Here is a 20,537-nt window from a genome sequence, read left to right on the forward strand (position 1 = left end):
CATGAGGAGACCACAGAGGAAGTATGGGTGAGCCAGATGGAGGCTAATAGAATAGGCTTAGATTTTTTGTAAACATCCAATGTAACTATTTTGCAGTTATTGTCCATCCCACATGCATAAGTCTTATTTATTCCTTAGTGATTGGCTCCTTCACTAGATAAATTTATACAGTTATTTACTAATATGCTCCACAGAGACCTGCACGACTCTAGGCACAGGCGGCATTAAGAAACTGATATTAAAAATCAATCACCAGCCTTTTTACGAAGATGGCGCCGAAAGCTAAGAAGGAAGCCCCTGCCCCTCCCAAAACTGAAGCCAAAGCAAAGGCGTTGAAGGCGAAGAACGCAGTGCTGAAAGGCGTCCATAGCCACAAAAAAAAGAAGATCCGCACTCCACCCACCTTCCGGCGGCCCAAGACACTGAGGCTGTGGAGGCAGCCCAGATATCTTCGGAAGAGCGCCCCCAGGAGAAACAAGCCGGACCACTATGCCATCATCAAGCTCTCTCTGACCACTGAGTCAGCCATGAAGAAGACAGAAGATAACAACACACTGTGTTCATTGTGGACGTCAAGGCCAACACCACCAGATCAAACAGGCTGTGAAGAAGCTCTATGACATTGATGTGGCCAAGGTCAACACCTTGATCAGACCCGATGGAGAGAAGAAGGCATATGTTCTACTGGCTGCTGACTATGATGCTTTGGATGTTGCCAACAAAATTGGGATCATATAAACTGAGTCCAGCTGGCTAATTCTAAATTTTTTCACCACCAAAAAAAAAAAAAAATCAATCACCACCCTATTATATAATAGAAATGGTTTACGAGTATATCAACAGTCTGTGCTAAAATTATGGACAGTTTTGCTACTAGGCAGATTTTCAGGAAATACAGCTCTGGCTTTAAAACAGGAAGCCAGCGTTGACAGTTACCACATCCAAAAGGCATGAGAGGATATTCATGTCATGAATATGGTGATGTCATCACAGCAGAGTGTTTCTCTGGGTCACTGGATCACATTTAGAAAAGAGGCATCTTGGTTTCACCTTGTCCACTCTTCATTTTCATTAATGTTACAATAGAAGAATATGTCAAATCTAGACCATAACCCATTCCATCAACTTCAGCTTCTGTAGAAGTTATAGAAAATACATAGCGACATTCTATACCTGCTTCCTCTCACGTGCATATGCTTGTATAGTGAGCCTTGATCCTAAGTGCATTACCAGAAGTACTAGAAAGTATGGATGGCCACACTCTTGGCCCATGCATACTGGCGTCTTCATTTTGAGCATCTTGCATCATGTCTTCTCCTAAATATTATATAAATATCCAAATAGTTCTGGCCACTAATTATTTGTAACAGCAAAGCTAATTCTACAATGACTCAAATCTTGTTTACACGTGAACTATAAAAAAAATTCCTATTGGTGATTCCACAGTCAAAAATTGTGCACGCATTGCAGTGTGTAGCCACCCTATGTGATTAATATCGTTTAAATTTTACCTCTGAATTCTTCTTTGAATTCTTGAGTTTGCAACTAAAGTTACTGACGAAACACATTTTTTCGTGTCATTAGGAAAAATGGTGTAACTCTAGTGATTCTTGAATGCAGTTCTAAGAGTATAATCTCGTTTTAATGCCAAGAGGTTGTTACATTATTTCTCTGTTCTAGTCTGTATTCAATCTGCAAATCCTAGAGGGAAGATACTATAATTGTAATAAAAAAAAAAATCTTATGGAAAATAGCTTTCACTGAAAACCCATTTAGACAAAAGCACAATATTCAGTAGTGTTCATCGTATGCTACGACATAGATGCACACACACACACACATATAGTTTTCTTTATATTTCTCACAGTCACAGTTTGCACAGAAAGCTAGGAAACGTAGTTTAGTCTAAAATAAAAGTTAACTTTTGTTTAAAAAGATAAATATAAGCATAAAAGGATTCCGTGCTCATATCAGAATGCCAGCCCCAAGGGAGGCAGTCCATTTCTTGCAAGGTCAGCATCTCACAAATCTTTCATTACTGGTCTTTCACTCATTTTAAGTTTGTCTGCTTAAAAATTACATCTCTTTTTAAGGAACAGCTCAAGCTTTGTGCCTCATATACAGTTAATGACACATTTTCATGGCGTGCAGAGATTAAAAAAAAAAAAAAAGCCAAGAAAGATAGAAAAAGAATAAAAGCAATAGATTGAGTACCAACCATAAACAGCTTCAGCACTAATTGATTTTGATGAAAAACTGGAACACCTAAAAGTCACTGAAAATGCATGTCTTTCCCTGTCCTTGATGATGCCTTATCTAAGTCCCTGCCCACCTCTGGTCAGGGATGGAGAGTACAGCATAGTCATTAAAGGTGGTGGTGAGACTCCTATTTAATCTTGTTTATAGATGGGGAGGAGCCCTGGTGGCACAGAGGTTAAGAGCTATGGCTGCTAACCAAAAGGTCAGCAGTTCAAATGCACCAACTGCTCTTTGGACACCCTATGGGGCAGTTCTACTCTGTCCTGTACGGTTGCTACGTGTCACAAGTGACTTGATAGTAATGGGTTTGGTTTTCAGTGTATACATGGGGGAGACATGCTGTCTTCCTATCTCTTCAAGTTCCATCCACCATCTCTGCTTGGTAGCCCACTGTATAATGAAGGCATACAGAAGGGATTCCCTTTGCTTTTCTAGCTGTGCCCATTCCCTTTCTCCTTCATCTTGGTTACTTTAGAGCTTTTTCTCCCTCTCACTGCCTAAGAGGAACCAGGTTGAACTGAACCTCCCTTTGTACCTGAGTCTTGAGGCATCCATAATAGGTACAGGCAGTTTTCTCAGTCCATCCGATCCTAATTCTGAATCCTGGGGCATCTGCAAATAGCAATGATGACATTTCCTTACAGAAAGGAAGGAAATGATGAGAGCTCTACAGGTGATCAGGTGTCGATTCCTCTAACTTTAGCCTATTATCAAGGTCTTGAAAGAAAAAAATCCTTTCTAAGGCCTTCATCTACATGTTTAGCCCCATTTTAACAGGTCTGAAAGAACCTGGTACCAAGTGTGATCTGAATTCTTACCTAGCTAATCCTGGACTCCACCTGGAGTATTTTTATTCTGACTACCCCAGTTGAATCAATCTACCTTCGGACAACTCAAGAGCAAGGGCCCCTGGCTATAATCTAGTAGCATAAATTAAACTAAACAGGCACTTAATGGAAACCCTGGTGGCATAGTGGTTAAGCGCTACGGCTGCTAACCAAAAAGCTGGCAGTGCGAATCCACCAAGCACTCCTTTGAAACTCTAGGAGGCAGTTCTACTCTGTCCTATAGGGTTGCTATGAGTCGGAATTGACTCCATAGCAAAGGGTTTCTGGGTTTTAGGCAGTTAATATTATAGGGATTTTTAAATAAGTTTTGCTTCTCTCCCAAAACATTAGCAGCTCATTTGATCCATGTAGAATAAAGAGGAACGTAAATTAATACCTTTTTTTTTTTAATATTTCTTGAGGAGTAATTTTTTAGTGGTATGATTTCATTTCGTCAAATAAAAACAAAAAAACAAATCCAGACTGTGATAGGAAATGGCTTTCTCAGGAAGAACTGGAGTAAAGGGACTATTGTAACAGCAGAGGAAGGACACTACTACCATAGGAAGAAAATTGATTTTAGGTCTGCAAGTGTCTCAAAAAAAACAACAACAACAAAAAAAAAACCAAACTCAGTGACATCGAGTCGATTCCGACTCATAGCGACCCTATAGAACAGAGTAGAACTCCCTGTGGAGTTTCCAAGGAGCGCCTGGCAGATCTGAACCGCCAACGCTTTGGTTAGCAGCAGTAGCACTTAACCACTACGCCACTAGGGTTTCCAGCGTCTCAAATAGTTAGGAAAAAGGGTGTCTTCTTTTATACAGACTGAGAGTAAACAAGGCAAGAAAAGAAAAAAAAAAAAAAAACAGGTGTGGGCAAGTGAAATGAAAAGGTGACATCACTGGATAGTAAACCAGAATGTTGTACACCGAGGTCAGCCTATTCTTTAGGAGAGATCCTGAAAGAGTGGTAGTATGTTGAAAGAGTGGTAGTATGTAGGCTCAGGCTGACAGAGGGCCAAAGTTCAGGGACTAGGGGAGGGAGAGAAGCTTAACCACAGTTTGATTCACAAGCTCTTTGTTTCTGATTGATCAGTGGGGCCAAACAATTCAGTTATTCATTTATGAAGCAGGATTGGGAATGAGGAGTCTGTGTCTGGCCTCGTCATAGGTAAACAAGGGATGTCTGTGAGTCTTCTCTAAGTCATATGGGAAGGGTGGCCATTTCAGTGAGCTGTTTTCTGGAATACAAATGGTGGGGGGATTTCTTTAACCATTGCCGTTTTCTAGTATCACAGGGTTCAGGTAATATTCAACACTATCAGTTTATGACTTCCCTTCCCCCCCTGCCAACCAACATAAGCATTTTACTTTGGCTGTATACACATTAAAAGTTTTCCAAAGGGATCGACTGACTTCTCACTGACAGGCATTTTATTTAGCCAGTTGCGATTACTTCAACGTTAGCTGCACTAATGAAAGAAAATAAAATAATACAACAGTTACTTAGACTGGATCTCACTGAAAACCCCATAAGGAGGAGTTATGAGGCATTGGTGGTTCCGTGGTAGAATCCGCACTTCCCATGTGGGAGCCTGGGCTTGATCCCCAGACAACGCATTTCACACACAGCCACTACCCATCTGCCAGTGAAGGCTTGCTTGTTTCTATGATGCTGAACAGGTTTCGGTGGAGCTTCTAGACGATGACAGGCTACGAAGAGAGACCTGGTGGTCTACTTTCAAAAACTGGCCAGTGAAAACCCTATGGATCACAACAGTCCAATCATGGGGGTGACACAGGACCAGGCAGCATTTCTTTCAGTTGTACATAGGGTCACCATGAGTCGGGGGCTAACAATAAGCACGAGTAGTCATGTCCACCTTGAAAACAGGGGTCCTGTTCCAGTAGAGAGATACCTTTTTAGAAAGTTATTAGACATTTCAAGGGGTGGAGTTTCCACTTTCATAACTTGACCCTCTAAATTTCATCATGATAGGTGAGAAGTTCAGTACTCCACAGATAAGCCTAGTTATAGAGAGCTTCCCTCCTGTTCCTTGTCTCAAGCATAGTAGGCACTCAACAAATTCAGCTATTATTCACTAGAATTAAATTTAGTTTAAGAATCTTAAGGTAAAACAAAACAAAAGCTGGATTAGAACGATATCTCACAAAAGAGCAGCAAAAACCTTCTGCATAAAAGAAGAATACACTTGAGACTATGATTGATCGTCAAATGCAGTAAGAAATTCAGGTGAAATGAAACTATGATATAAGCCAGTTACCAGAGGAAGAAGAGCCCAGAACAAAATTCATCACTTGTTTTCTCTTCAAATTTTTCATAACAATAAATTAGGTTCTGTTTTTAAGAATCCTTCAGAATAATGTGTCAAAGTCTCATTGAAGCATATTCCCTCCCCTTTGTTTCTCCCAGCTAGACATGAGGGGAAATGGCCTGGTTACAAAAAATCCCAAAATGAAAATTCACCAGAAATGTATATTCACACCCTTTGATGTAGCTGGTATCTAAGGAAGATCTATAACTACATGGTCCCCTCATATTATGGAGTCGTGAAATGTGTGTGTGTGTGTGTGTGTGTGTGTGTGTGTATTTGGGTTATGCAGTATATGGTTTTCCTGTTTTAAGAACAGGCAAATACAAAATAGTATTTTATAAGCCTTTAAAATAATTGTGTTCAGAAGAGCAGGAGCTGAGTCCTGAGTTTTCACCAGATGCCCTGATTCTATGCATTCAATTTATGGGGTGCAATCTCAGTACCTTAAACACTAGGAAGCCATCGTTCTCCCAGGAGCTACTTTTAAACAGAACAATGCGTGGCTTAATGGCCAATATAACTGTCCGATGAAATACCTGGTAAAGGAGGTGGTCATCTGTTGATAAAACTTTGGCTCACAACTAAATTTGAATCCGAGTTGTGCCACCTACAAATCATGTGTCATAAGGCAAATATTTTTTTCATTTTGAAATGGGAACAAAAATAGGACCTGCCTCATAGAATTTGGGGTAGGATTAAATGGGATAATGTATGTTAAATGTATAGGAAAATGATATTGTTATGTGTGGTCGATGATAACTGGTATAAAAAAAGAACTTAGTGAAGCCTTTTTTTTTTTCAGCTTGTTTAGCATTTATGCTTTTAAAACAGCTTCTAGAAGTTAGTTTGGCTACTTGCCTGGTACGTTACATGAAAATATATATTTTATTTATATATATTTATATGTATTTGTATGTGTGTATGCATGCATAAAGTATGTGTATCTAGATATATGTATGTGTATAAGTATCTATTATATATATACATTTATATATTTATATATAAAACCCATTGCCGTCGAGTCAATTCCAACTCATATCAACCCTATAAAACAGAGTATAACTGCCTCATAGGGTTTCCAAGGTTGTAATCTTTACAGAAGTAGACTGCCCTATCTTTCTCCCTTAGAGCAGCTGGTGAGTTCAAACCACTGACCTTTCATTTAGAAGCCTAGTGCTTAACTGCTGTACCAGCAGGGGTCCTAATAAAACCAAAAACCAAACCCAGTCTTGTCAAGTCGATTTCAACTTATAGAGACCCTATAGGAGAGAGTAAAGCCGCCCCATAGAGTTTCCAAGGAGCACCTGGTGGATTCGAACTGCCAACCCTTTGGTTAGCAGCCATAGCATTTAACCACTATGCCACCAGGGTTTCTGGGGTCCTAATAGAATATGTAAATATCCTAAATTAGGGCTATCACACCAAATGACTTATTTTTGCTCATCCATTCTACCTAGCCCATGGTTGTTACTAATTAATTTTAATTTTAGAGAAAGAAAATCAAATATGAAAAGACAATCTCCTTTGAACAAGGGAGACAATAACGTCATCAAAAGCAAACATAACATCTTCATAGTTGTTTCCTACTACTGTGGGCATGGTGCAACTGATTACTTTTGTGTGGCCTTTCTAGCCATGGTCTTATAACTCTCACCTAGGTGATTGGGCGGGACTGTGTGAGAGGGTAATTGTGGCCCACCAAGTGAATGGGTCAGTTTTGCCTTAAAAGAGCGCAAATTCCTGAACAGAGAGGAGGATCCTACTACCACCATAGAAGAACAGCCAGGAGTGGAGAGTACATCCTTTGGGCTCGGGGATCCCTCTGCTGAGAAACTCCTGAAAGCAGGAGACTGAGAGAGCGAGCAAGCTGTAATCCTGAAGATGGTGAGACATGGTGGCAGGAGAGACCTGGCAGCAGAAGACAGCAGGGTGTCTGTCTTCATAGATAAAGAAAGCGCGAGTGCCTTTGGGCAGAGATTGAAGGCCAAGGAGAGATGTGTCTTCAAGCACAGCTGGAAAGAGCCTGTCCTGATGGAAGAACTTTATTCTGAGCGTCCCTGAGCCTGAATTGTAATTGTTACGTCCCTAGTAAACTCCATAACTGTGAGCATGGTCTGTGAGTTCTGTGTGGCCACTGCAATGGATTATGGAGCCCAGCAGAGAAGTAGAGAGTGTTGTGTGAGGGACGGTTGGTGAGAGAATTGGTAAAGATGGCAGAGAGAGAAGGCATGTCTGACCCCTGCCTCATGGGAATCAGCCTTGGGCTGTTGATCTTGACTGTCCTTTCCCCATGTGAAGTTAGAGGAGGTCAGACAATGCCTCCAAGCCATTTTTACAGTGGGTAATTTGAAATCCCCATAATATAATAATTTGACAGAGAATTTTAAAATTTTAAATAAAATTTAACTTTTGTGTTTTTTTTTTTTTTTTGCTTACAAGCCTTGTTAAGGTGTGCTATCTCATTCGCTCTTCAAAAAAACTACTTAAAATAAATTGAATATGGATAATCCTTATTTGGGTGATTAGGCTAATAGAGGTTGAGAAACTTGCCTGAGCTTTTTTTAAAAAAAAAAAAAAATTCGCAAGAGCCACAGTCAGAATATGAATCCAGCATTTCTAAGGATATCCTGGTGTTCCTCCTCCCTGAACACACTGTTTCTTGACTAATCCAACGACAAAGGGTTGGTGTACCCATCAGGTGGCTTACTGATGTTCAGGCTTTTGCCCAGTAGAAAACAAGTCCCTGCATAGCTCAGCACAAAGTCAATTGAGTGAGGCATAGTATTAGAATTATGACATGTCCCCATTCCTATATAACACTCCTTGTCTTTGTAGTGTGATGTGATATTAGCATGTCCAAGCCTCCATGCAAATTCATACTTCCTAGGATATGTTTAAAATATATTAATCCCAAGGCCTTCATCTACCAGTTACCTGTTACCATCGAGTTGATTTCGACTCATGGTGACTGTATGCATGTCAGAGTAAAAATACGCTCCGTAGGATTTTCAATAGCTGCTTTTTCAGCAGTAGATTGCTAGGTTTTTCTTCCAAGCCACCTCTGGGTAAACTCAAACCACCATTCTTTGGGTTATCAGTAGATCGTGTTAACTGCACCACCCAGTAACTCCGAGGCCTTAATGTAAGACCTACTAAATTGGAATCTTTGACAAGACAAGAGGATTATTTTAAATAAGCTGTATTTCTAAAGAAGTTTCCCAGATGATTTTGATACAGGCAGCCAAGCAACATTTGGGAACCCCAGCTATACTTAGTAGAAAGACTATGTATGTATGGCTTTGAACCAGACACACATAAATTTGAATTATAGCTCTTTATCATAACTAATGTTACACTTCATTTAAAATGAAAGATAATAAAAGCCACTAAGAATAATTTTGTGTATATGTTTATGTATGCATGTGTGTAGATACTATATATGTATGTGTGTGTGTGTATACACACACACACATACATATACACACACCTGGTGGCATAATTGTTAAGTACTCATCTGCTGACAGATTGGGGGTTTAACCCCACCAGCACCTCCACAGGAGAAAAGAATTGGCAATTTGTTTCCATAAAGATTACAGCCTAGGAAAACCTATCAGGTAGTTCCACTCTGTCCTATGGGGTCTCTTTGAGTCAGAATCGATTCGAGGCCACACAACAACAATGTGTATGTGTATGCACATATATGTATATTAGAATATATAACTGCCTAGCATATAGTAGATTCCTTTCCCCTCCTTTTGATTGGCTTCTTGGCACTTGGGTGAAGACTCTCCGAAATCTGGTTCAGACGTCTACTCACAGCAACCTGGCATATATTCAGTCCCCGAACCTTGGCAATACTGGCCTCAAAGAGCATCCAAAGGCTCCCCCGACCTTCCATATGGAATCCCAGTCACCCAGGCTATCAGTTTCACATTTGCCTTAATGAGTCATGATCCTCTTTTCAAAAGGTCGTAAACCCAGGAAGAAAATTACTCACTGAAACCTCAGCAGAACCTTCAGATTCTTACCCAAGCCACGATTTTGGTCCAATAGTAATTCTTTTGAAAACCCTGGTGGCGTAGTGGTTAAGTGCTACGGCTGCTGACCAAAGGGTTGGCAGTTTGAATCTGCCAGGTGCTCCTTGGAAACTCTATGAGGCAGTTCTACACTGTCCTAGAGGGTTGCAATGAGTCGGAATCGACTCGATGGCCCTGGGTTTGGTTTTTCGGTTTTAGTAATTCTTTTGCCTTGGTTTGTAGCCAAAATGTACCAAGTTGTTTTACAAAGTGCTTCAGAAATCACTTTCTATGTGATAAGCCAAAAACCTCACATGGAGTTAGCATTTCATCTATTTCTGGTAGAAATTCTCAGGGTATTCACATCCCAGGCCTTAAATCATAGCAGGTATCTAAGCACCAATCACAGCAAGTTTCTTCTCCTTTGTCAAGACCCAGAATCAGCTTGACAATCCTGCACTCCAATAAATTGCCAACCAAACAGAATGAGATTTGCCCGTTATTCTTTGTGTCATTCTATCCTGAACAATCAAAGTCCAATCTGTTTGCCTCTCAGCTCTTTCTGAAACCCTCCTTTCTCCTAGCTCTTCTTCTGTCATCCTTTTTACTCTCCGAAGAGTTGAATAGAACACCTGTTTGGAGAAAATCCCACTAGCCTAGGTATCAAGAATCTCCCCCTAACAAATCCTTATCCAGGGACAAGAGATCAATAAGCAGAATAAATGAGTCCTTATCAACCACACTGAATTAGGTCACGGTGTTTGGTATTTTCTCTAAACTGGGTAAGCCTAAGATTCTACACAACACCTTGAGAATGCTATTTTTAACTGAGGCACTAAACCCATTATGCTGAGATGAATCATTATCCAGTGTTGGCCTGCCAAGCATCATGTGTAGCTGTGCCAGTAAAACATATGGGAACATCCTCTCTTCCTAAGGGCAGAGATACTTGATCCAAAATTCGTTGTGGGGGCCAAGGGAAAGAGAGAAGGAGACTCTTAGAGCGTATTTTACATTTTGCTGCTGGGTCATAAAGTTCCACAGTAGTTTTAGGCTTTGGAAGCAATCCTTTGTCTATCATCTGTTGCTGCAGGCATTTTTTCTGCATTCTGAATATCTATTGTAAGAAACCATACGTAGGCAAACCTGTTACACTTGAGCTTTCACTTCTTGAAGGAGAGGATGATGAGTACTCCTTAAAAAGATGCCTTCTTTTTCTCTACTCCCACCTACATTTTTCTCCAAAGTCACTTAAAATGTAAAACACTCCCTCTTATTGCATGTTAGGTGATTTTTGTTCAAGAAATATCAGTTGAACACCCATCAGATTCTAACCAAAAGTCTAGGTGCTTTACTTATACAGTTTTCATTAGGGAAACAGGCAAATACACAAAAAGAGAAATTTAGTAGAGTGTATTAGTTTTAGCATTTTATACAGGGTGTTAGAGAAGTCCAGCAGAAAAAAACATTTAGCCCAAATTGCTGATAGGAGTGAATGGATGTGGAAAGATGTAGGAAGAGGTGACAGATGAAATCAGACTTGATTTAGCAAGATACAAAGATAGGATGGGGGCAAGGGATGGGAATATGAGCTGGAGATAACAGGATGGTGCAGGATTCCTCCTGGATCTATAAGCACATTGGTCTTGGATCCTGTTTGAACACTGCTGTCCAAGGAAGAAAGTGGTGGAAGATAAGGTTGAAGAGGCAGACACAGTCTGAGTCATGGAGGGGTAGCATGCTGGGATAAGGAATTTAAATTTTATCCTGGACATGATGAAGAGTCAGAGAAGAGTTCAAAGAAGGAGAGGGACACATTTCTACTTGCATTTTAGATGGTCCACTCTGCAAATAATGTGGAGAATAGATTTTAGAGGGGAGAAGGACTTGCTACAGGGAGACTAGTAAGAAGGCTCTTATAATACTTTAATCGAGAACAGATTAGGACTTGAACTCTCAATAGAGATGCAAATATATAGAAAACATACTTTGAATTATTCAATGAACAGTTTGATTTCTTGTCTTTTGCCCAAGTAACTCATTCCTGAGTATAAGTCACTAAGAAGGAAAAGGATTTCTATAAGCGTATCACATACATTAATATAGAGCATATTTTTTCCAACTCACATTTTAAAATCTCATTTTTATTTTTAAGTTAAGACTGCTTGGAGAACTCCAAACTATTGCAATTATAACAAACAAAAATAAATGTGATTTGGGCAATATTTCTGCTGCTGTTCCTTTCCTCAGCTAGCTTACAGGAGATGAGACGGAGGATGCTCAGCTTTACTACTCATCTACTAAAATGTTTGTGCTTGTTCTTGACCCTGCTGGGGCTTCCGCTCCTGGGAAAGATGAATTTTTCCCTGCCAGCTAAAAAAGTAAATAAAATTAAAAATACAAAGAAAATGTATTTCCACTGATACACATATTGTTTCCCAAAAGATTCTCAGCCTCTTTGGTATATTAAATTTATCTTACCTGCCACCATCATCTTATTTCAAGCCCTGATATCTAGGCAGGGATCATGTCATATTAACAGTCACTTTTGGGAGTTGTTGTTGATAAAATGTCCAGGACAATTTATTACATTCGATTCAGCAGCTGTGCTATTTTGGAAACTCCCTCTTAGACTCACAGGAAGATAGATTTAGGCACAAAATAAAACTTTCCAAATCCTCAAGGGTTGTAATTCTGATTTCACTTGTAGTAGGAAATCAGGTTTCAATGTCTAAACACCCAGAGAAACCCTGGTTTTGAGTCTCTTGAAAACATGGTGATAACAAGGCAGTTTTGAACTTCACAAGTAAAATTCATTTTGTTAAGATACGTAGAAACCCACCCTTCATCTCAGTTGTGTGGAAGTCATCTTGAGATAACTTGAGAGAAGACAACGCAACCAAGACAAAGAATATATGCTTCATTTCCTGCCACCCAAACCACCTGGATTATCGAATGGAGATAATTTCTATCATGGTGGATTGTTGAAACTGAGTCCTCTTTGAAGGAACTTTTCTAAGCTAAAGAAGCATAAATAGCTAGAAATATTTATAAGGTAGACTAAATCAAGAACAGATCAAAAACCTTGCCAAGCGCCCATACACTCAAGCTCTATCAAAGACCTTGCTAGGTCAGACAGTCTTCGAACACACTCACATATTTAATTCTTACCAGAATTCTTTCTAAAAGAACAGAGAAAGGATTTGACAAGAGTCTATATGCTTGAATGGCAAGAGTTGAGAGCGTTGTATTTGGTTTATATAAAGAGAAAGGTTGTCAAGTATCAGTGAATGAAAAGAAGGATAATATTTATTGAGGTCCTGCTGTGGATGTTATCTCCCCACCACAACCACCTGAGATAAGTGTTACTTGAGTATAATTATGTCCTTTGATATATAAGAAAACGGAAGGTTAGGAAGGTTTCATAATATACTCACTGTCATATATTATTGGCACACGCATTGCGAATCAGTCTTCTAATTCACCAGGCCATTTCAGAAACAGTGACCTTTGGTGTGGGCTGTTTAACAGGGAATAAGGAGTACTAGCGGCACAGTGGTTAAAACTATTGACTGCTAACCAAAAGGTCAGTGGTTCGAAACCAGGGGTGGTTCCACAGGAGAAAGATGTGGCAGCTTGCTTCCATAGAGATTTACAGCCTCAGAAACCCTGTGGGGTCAATATGAGTGGGAATCAAAAGCAATGTTTTTTTTTGGGGGGGGTGGAGGGGGTTGATAGGGATAATTTTGACAAGTGGTTCTTTTAACATTCCCTAAATTACAAATCGTTAAGCTTTCAAGTTGAAGAACAATGACTATGAAGTCAGGTGAACAGATACTCTTACCCCTATGCTGAGTCTCCCCCCATCTCAGATATTCATTGTACTGCTGTCGTGGGGTCAATCTGGGTAGAGTAGAGTTTAACAATAGGACGTTGTTGTTGTTGTGTGCTGTCAAGTCTATTAGGACTCATAGCTACCCTAGAGGAAAGAATACAATTGCCCCATAGGTTTTCCAAGGCTGTAATCTTTACAGAAGACTGCTGCGGAGTGGCTGGTGGGTTTGAACCCCTTACCTTTTGGTTAGCAGCCAAGCACTTAACCACTGTACCACCAAGGCTCTTCTGAGAGTAGGATACCTATTGCCATCCAACACACGGTGACCTTATAGGGCAGAATAGAACAGCTCTACAGGATTTCTAAGGCTGTAATCTTTAAAGAAGCAACTAAGAGTAGGATAAACCAAAACCAAACCCACTGCTGCAGGGTTGATTCTGACTGGTAGCAATCATACAGGACAGAGTAGAACTGCCCCATAGACTGCCACATCTTTCTCCCCAGGAATGGTTGGTGGGTTCAAACTGCCAGTCTTTTGGTTAGCAGCTGAGTGCTTTCACCACTGTGCCACCATGGTCAACTGAGAATAGGATAGGGGGTCAAAAAGACCAGGATCAGAGACATGTATGGTTTGTCTTAAAGAGGACACTTGAAAAGTTTCATGGAATTGTACATCTACAATACTAATTTACCCCAGAAAGGATCATAAGTCACTTCAAGTAAATTTCTCATACTTTAAAAAATCAGCTCTGCCTTAATAGTCCATATCGTGAATGAGCTTAATCACTAAGCAGACTGAACTATTTAGGAAGAAAACTTATTCTGTTTCTTATTCAAAAGTCCAGACAAATGACACCTTTTCCTTTTTTGAAGAGCTGTTATGCTAACACTTCATTCATTCAACAAATGTATTAAAAAGCTTACTAAGTTCTTTTTCCTTGCCCATCAATATACTAGTATATACGAGGGGAGAGACTCGCTATCGATGGCACTGGGTAGACTCGCTATGAGTCAGAATTGACTCGATGGCACTGGGATATACTAGATATTGGGGGTGATTGAAGGATATTTGGGCCATGATATGGGCTTAGATCCAATCTACACAAGGAATTCCCAATTAAATATTTCACATTTTTTCTGAATTTTCGTTAATAAATATATTATCATTTGGTATATTAAAAAAGTTTGGACCCAGATTTTTTTTAAAGTATTACATTCAATTATGTGTGTATACATATGCACATACACACGTACATACATACGTGTATACACATATATAAGGATCTCTGATGCAGCAATGGTTAAGCGCTCAGCTGCTAGTCATAAGGTCAGTGATTTGAACCCACTGCACTGCAGGAAAAAAGGCCTGGTGATCTGCTCCCATAAAGATTAAAACTGAAAAAACCAAACTCTCCGCTGTGAGTCGATTACAATTCAGAGTGACCCACAGCCTAAGAAACACAATGGGGCAGTTTTACTCTGTCACATAGGATCTCTATGAGTTTGAATTGACTCAACAGCATACAATAACATACACATATATATGTATATATTCCTTAGAATATATTTGCATATATTTGTGTGTATATATACATATACATGAGGTCCCCAGATGGCTTAAATGGTTAAGTGCTCAACTACTAGCCAAATTGTTGGCAGTTCAAACCCACCCAGAGGAGCCTCAGAAGACAGGCCTGGCGATACGCTTCTGAAAGATCACAGTGTTGAAAACCTAATAGAGCAGTTCTCCTCTGCACACATGGGGTCACCATGAATCAGTATTTACTTGATGGCAACTAACAACAATAATACATATACATTTAAGTGTTAGACATTCTCTTTTTAAAATAGTAAACAATAAAAAACCAAACCATTAAGAAATCATTCATTTGGAAAATTGAAGTCCTTCAAATTGGGGTGAGGATTAAGGATATAGAGAGGATCAGGGTTATCTGTTGCTCACATTATTTATCATGAAACAGAGATTTTACATTTTGACAAGCTTGCTTCTGCATAAAACCTATTGCCAGTAAGTAGATTTCAATTCACAGGAACCCTTTATATCAGAGTAGAACTGCCCCATAGGGCAGTAATCTTTACAGAAGCAGGCTGCCACATCTTTCTCCCATGGAGTGGCTGGTGGGTTCAAACAATCGACTTTTCAGTAAGTAGTCGAGTGCTTAACCACTGCACCGCCAGTACTCCTTTGTTTCTATATAGCTATATTGAAAAATGGGTCTAAGACTTTAATGTAAGAACTAAAACCGTAAAACTCTTAGAAGAAAACACAGGGGTAATGCTTCAAGACCTAGTTTAAAAAAAATAAAAATGAATTCTAAGATATGACACCAAAAGCATGAGCAACAAAAGACGAAAGCGGAAAAATTGGGCTTCATCAAAATGAAAACTTTTGTTCATCAAAGGACTTTATCAACAAAATGAAGAGACAACATACAGTTTGAGAGAAATATATAACGAACTCCTACAGCTTACCAACAAAAAGACAAACAACTCATTGAATTTTGTCAAAGAACTTGAATAGACATTTCACCAAAGAGGAAATGTAAATGGCCAATAGACACAGGACAAGATGCTAAACATCATTAGTCATTAAGGAGATGCAAAGCAAAGCCACAAAGAGATATCACTTAACCCCTTCTAAAATGGCTAAGAGTAAAAGGAAAACAAAACGTGTTGGTGAGTATGTGGAGAAACTAAAAACCTCATCCATTGTTACTGGGACTATAAAATTGCACAGCCACCACAGAAAACAGTTTGGGGGCTCCTCAAAAAGTGAAAAATAAATTTACCACATGATCAAGTAATTCCACTCTTAGATATATGTCCGAAAGAAATGAAAGCAGGAATGCAAACAGATACTTGTACACTAATATTCATCTCAGCACTTTTCACAGTAGTTGAAAAGCAGAAACAACCTAAACACCCATCAAAGGAGGAATGGATAAACCAAACGTGACAGACACATACAATGGAATATTGATCTCTCACGAAGAGAAATGAAATTCTGATACCTGTTACATGAATGAACCTTGAAAACACTGAGTGGAATAAGTCAGATGCAAAAGGATATATATTATATAATCCCACATATATGACACGTATAGAATAGGCAAGTATATAAAGACCAAAGTTTATTATTGTTTACCAGGCGCAGGAGGTAACCAGAGAGAGTCACTGCTTAGGGGGCACTGAGCTTCTGTTATGAGTGACAGAAAAAATTGGAAATGGATAGTGGTGATGCGGGCACAATATGATGGATGTAATTAAAGCCAAATAATTTTTCCTGTAAAAATATTTAAATGGAATGTTTTGTAGATGTATGTCTGTGTGTATATGTATATGTGTGTGTGTGTGTGCATACTCCATAATTGAAATGTCAGAATATTTTCTGTAAGGTGGAAATCTCAGATTTGAATCCAGGAACCCAAATGACCTTGATATTTTCACTATGTGAGGTTGCCAAGTGTAAAAATATAAAAATATTGACAGTCTAAACTTTTACAAATTCAGTCCACAAACTTTTAGGGTCAGTGAAAATTTGCAAGCAATATCAGCTAGTTACAAAGACTGTGGATTGGGAGTTGAGTTCACACAAATGGAACTGTCAATAAAAGTATAAGCATGTTTCTACTTCATGTGCTCTTACCATTGGCCAAAATTCAGTGAAACACTGTTTTCAATGTGTTTCATAAAAACAAACTCAATATACATCTCCTATTTTTAAGAGGGAGCCCTGGGGGTGCAGTGGTTGAACTTCTCAGCTGCTAACAAAAAGGACAGCGGTCGGAACCCACCAGAGGTTCCTCAGGAGAGAGTTGTGGCAGTCTGCTTCCATAAGGATTTACAGCCTTGGAAGCCCTGTGGGGCAGTTCTACTCTGTCCTATAGGGTCACTATGAATCAGAATTGGCTTGATGGCAGTGGTTTTGGTTCAGGTTTTTAACTGTTTAAGAATCATTCAAAAACAAACATGCACTGCGTCAGAAACAGAATTCGATATTCTAACATTAACTTCTTTTTACCTATAGTCAGGTCTTATAACCCTAGAATGTGACATCCCAAGAAGTAAAGGCAGAAGGTGAATAGCTTTGTTTCATTCCCTTACATGTTCTTGATGTCTCCACCAACCTTCTAGAGCTTGGAATTGACCTGCTTGAATTATCTGTATGGCCCTCCTGAAATTAATGAGATTCCTTGGAGCTCAAAGATTTTAAGTATAAGGTTTAGGTTTGTATTTTTTGTTGTATATTCTCGTCCATTGTATGATCCTTGACCTGAGCAATCTGTAGTATCACTAGACATGCTAGAGTAGGCATACTATGATGCATTATTAGCCTATGATTGGGTCCAATGATTTAATGCATATTATTTATATAAATTGATAAGCATTTCTTTAATAAAATTAACTTGAATGTAACCAGGCCATAGATATAATTTACAGGATATGGAATATTAAGGGGATAGAGGAACAAGTTAAATAACACCAAGAAGAAGTAATCATATAAACCTAGAAGATGGAAGACATCGAATATGATCTATTTAAAAGGTCAATGCCATAAATGAGAGGAGAAAAAAAAAAAAAAGGAAATAAAATGAAGACTATTCTAAATAAACAAAGACTTAAAGGATATAACTAAAGGCAATATGTAGACATGTATTATATCCAAGCTCAAAGAAACCAACAGTGAAATACATTTTGGGGATAACTAGGAGAATCTGAAAACAAGCAGGGTATTAGATGGCATTGAGAAATTATTGTTAGTTTTTGTTATTAATGATAAGGTTATTATAGTTATATAGGAAATGTTTTTATATTTGAGTAATTCGTATGGAAATATGTAGGGACAAACACAACCTTGCTTGCTAAAAGTGAAGAGGACTTGAAGTACTTAACTGATGAAGATCAAAGGTCACAGCCTTCAGTATGGATTACACCCCAACATAAAGAAGACAAAAATCCTCACAACTGGACCAAAAAGCAACATCACGATAAATGGAGAAAAGACTGGAGTTGTCAAGGATTTCATTTTACTTGGATCCACAATCAACATCGTGGAAGCAGAAGTCAAGAAATCAAAACACTCACTGCATTGGGAAAATTTGCCACAAAAGGCCTCTTTAAAGTATTGAAAAGCAAAGATGATACATTGAAGACTAAGGTGTGCCTGACCCAAGCCATGGTGTTTTCAGTCACCTCATGTGTGTGCAAAACCTGGATGATGAATAAAGAAGGCCGAAGAAGAATTGACGCCTTTGGATCATGGTGTTAGAGAAGAACATTGAATATACAATGGACTGCTAAAAGAACCGAACAAATCTGTCTTGGAAGGAGTATGACCAGAATGCTCCTTAAAGCAAGGATGTCGAGACTGCGTCTCACATACTTTGGACATGTTGTCAGGAGAGATCAATTCCTGAAGAAGAACATCATGCTTGGTAAAGTAGAGGGTCAGCAAAAAAAAGGAAGACCCTCAAAGAGGTGAACTGACACAGTGGATGCAACAATGAGCTCAAGCATAAAAATGATTGTGAGGATGGCGCAGGACCAAGCAGTGTTTCGTTCTGCTCTACATAGGGCTGCTATGAGTTGGAACTGACTCGACAGCGCCTAACAACAACAATATAGTTTGAGGTATATACTTTACTTTAAAATATTCCAGAAAAAATCAGTGAAGCAAATATACTGAAATATCACTAATTGCTAAAGCTTGGTGATGGGATTAAGTATTTATATATACTATTATTCTATGTGTTTGACCATTTTCATAATAAAAGAGAAGAACACAAAGAAAATCCAAATGCTAGTTACTAACAAGAAAAAATAATTGGACCAATTAACTTTCAGTGAGGAAAAAAATAAGTTCTAATTTACAATGATGTTATGGTAGGGAATGAAGAAGACATACATTTGATACCGGCATTACCTCTAGACTGACATGCTGTGAACAGATCTGAAATGGAGACCTTTGCAAATGGTAAGAGCTAAGGTATAAAGGAATAAATTGCATCAGAAGAGTAAGTTCCTATTCTGGATCCTTCTGGTCAGTGCTCAGCATGGGTTTTCATTTGTTTACCCAACAAATATTTGAATATAATATTTTATACACATCTTTCATAAAGATTAATAAGACACAGTCACAGCCTGGAGTAAATCAGGAGGAGACAAAGCCGGTCAATCTGATACCTCGCAATACTGTAGAAGTATTATAGGTAATAAGCAGTAATATTGCTTATTGTATTTATTATTATATAACCAATAAGCAACATCATGATAAATGCATAAAATATTGAAGTTCTCAATGATTTCATTTGATTTGTATCCATAATCAATGTCTATGGAAGTAGCAGTCAAGAAATCAAATGACGTATTGCATCAGGAAAACCTGCTGCAAAACACCTCTTCAAAGTGTTGAAAAGCAAAGATGTCACTTTGAGGACTAAGGTGTGCCTGATCCAAGCCAGGATATTTTTAATCACCTAATATGCATGTGAAAGCTGGACAGTGAATATGGAAGACCGAAGAAGAATTTACACCTTTGAATTATGGTGTTGGTGAAGAATATTGACTATACCATGGACTGCCAGAATAAACAAGTCAGTCTTGGAAGAAGTGAAGCCAGATTGCTCCTTGGAAGCAAGGATGATGAGACTTCCTCTCATGTGTTTTGAAATATGCAATGGATTAATTACTTTTGTGTGTGGCCTTTCTAGCCATTGTCTTGTAACTCCCACCCAGGAGACTGTGTGATAGGGTAATTGTGGCCTACCAAAGAGACTGATCCGTTTTGCTTTAAAGGATAGCCAATACCAGAGCAGAGAGGAGGATCCTACCACCACCAAGGAAGAACAGCCAGGAGCGGAGAGCACATCTTTTGGACATGGGATCCCTGTGCTGAGAAGCTTCTGGAACCATGAGACAGAGAGAGGGAGAGAAAGAGAGAGACAGCAACCTGTAACTCTGAAGATGGTGAGGAGCAGTGGCAGGAGAGACCTGGCAGCAGAGGCACAGCAGCAGAAGACTGCATGGCAGGCTTCCTGGCCCATGGAGAGAGAAAGCTGAGTGCTTTTGGGGAAAGACTCAGGGCCAGGGTGAGGTGTACCTGCAAACACGGTTAGGAAGAGGCCATACTGATGGAAGAACTGTATCATGAGTGTTCCTGAGCCTCAGTTGTAACTTGTTACTTTCCTAATAAAACCCATAATCGTGAGTATGGCCTGTGAGTTCTGTGTGACCACTGAAAT

At 39.2% G+C, this 20,537-nt stretch overlaps 1 pseudogene; it reads left to right on the top strand.

Annotated features, from left to right (window-relative positions):
• The first annotated feature begins 269 nt into the window (after positions 1 to 269).
• Positions 270 to 759, top strand: LOC126079045 (60S ribosomal protein L23a-like; annotated as a pseudogene).
• Positions 760 to 20,537: the final 19,778 nt, after the last annotated feature.

Source organism: Elephas maximus, chromosome 7 (genome assembly GCF_024166365.1).
Source record: "Elephas maximus indicus isolate mEleMax1 chromosome 7, mEleMax1 primary haplotype, whole genome shotgun sequence".
NCBI classification, from domain to species: Eukaryota; Metazoa; Chordata; class Mammalia; order Proboscidea; family Elephantidae; genus Elephas; species Elephas maximus.